This window comes from Odontomachus brunneus, unplaced genomic scaffold (genome assembly GCF_010583005.1).
Source record: "Odontomachus brunneus isolate Ranch 3 - 2012 unplaced genomic scaffold, Obru_v1 Obru_scaffold_061, whole genome shotgun sequence".
Lineage (NCBI taxonomy): Eukaryota > Metazoa > Arthropoda > Insecta > Hymenoptera > Formicidae > Odontomachus > Odontomachus brunneus.
This window is the reverse complement of record NW_022639511.1, coordinates 969,163-970,505: the sequence shown is the minus strand read 5'-3', so window position 1 is coordinate 970,505 and position 1,343 is coordinate 969,163. Positions and strand designations below refer to the sequence as shown.

At 29.6% G+C, this 1,343-nt stretch overlaps 1 long non-coding RNA gene across 1 annotated transcript; it reads right to left on the bottom strand.

The window, feature by feature from the left end:
* Positions 1 to 99: 99 nt before the first annotated feature.
* Positions 100 to 1,045, bottom strand: LOC116846136. The gene is made up of 3 exons (XR_004378402.1): positions 803 to 1,045; positions 295 to 443; positions 100 to 200 (listed from the first exon to the last, which is right to left on the bottom strand). It is a non-coding gene; the product is annotated as an uncharacterized LOC116846136 (long non-coding RNA).
* Positions 1,046 to 1,343: the final 298 nt, after the last annotated feature.

The window sequence follows — 1,343 nt, the reverse complement described above, 5'->3', positions numbered from 1 at the left end:
TATATATATATATATATATATATATATATATATATATATATCGTTCAGAATGATAACAATATAGAAAAATAAAGTATACAAAGAAAAACAAAATAAAAATACTAAAAAGAACAAAAATAAACGATTTATAATTATATGTAGTAAAGTAAAAAATTGCAACTTTTGCACTGGATTGTATACAGCCCAAATCGCATCTTTAGCTGAAAGAAAAATAATCACATTGTACTATAAACATATATAATAAATCTTATAAAATGTTTATATCATTATCACAATGTTTGTTTCTATTCTTACATTTCTTGAATCAGCTTCTTTCTTCTGTTAATAAAATTTCTTCCGAACATCTCGTATTTTGTTACAAATAATTTTAAATGAATCATTCAGATATCTTATACGTTTTTCAGAGGTCATGTTTGAATCAATAAGGTAGTCATTGTACAAACCTAAGAGAAAATTAATTACATTAATAAAATATAAGTAAAAAAATTGACATAATACAGTAGGACCCCCAAGTTAGAACCCCCCCCCCCTGAAAGAATGCCCCCCTGTATACGAAGCGCATTTTAGAGAATATTCTGTACCACGTGCAGAAAGTGCAAGTATGTGTCAGGCTCGTATACTTTACATGTTCCCTTCATTCATCCTTAATACGTATACGAGGTACTGCCCTATACGGTGTTACGGCCCTGCTTTGGTCCGTGCTAATACGACCTCCAATTTAAGAATTTCGGTCCCGAGCAATTCTAACTGGGGGGGTCCTACTGTATATAACAATATTTCATACAAAGAGATATCAACTGACTTTGTGCTAAAGCCAATTTTGTTGGACTAAGTTTTTTAAGTGTACCGTTTGTTGGCTTATAACGAGTTCTCTTCATGTGAAGACATCTATTTTTCAAAATATGCTCTGGCCAAATATGTGATAGAATGTTATTGAAAAATAAAGAAGGCTTCCGTACAATTTTTGTCATTCCCCACGAAAGAAGGCCAACTGAAATACCTTCTCCTAAATATATCTGTAAAAATACATTTATAATATAATACAAATATAATAAAATACAAATATATTAACAATTATTGCAGGCATATTGTAAACAGGGTGAAAATTTTTTTATCCATCAGTTTTTGTATCATACGATATGGATTACGATATTGCATTGCAATTTATTTAGCAGTGTGGATAACAGTGCTTTCATTTACAATTTCATGTGTGCTTCTCAACTCTCTCAACCAATATTTAAATGCTTTCATATTAACGTAACAATGAATATTACAATGTTAACGGTAATCCATATCACAGGCTAAATAATTGTAACATGAAAGCATATATATATATATATATA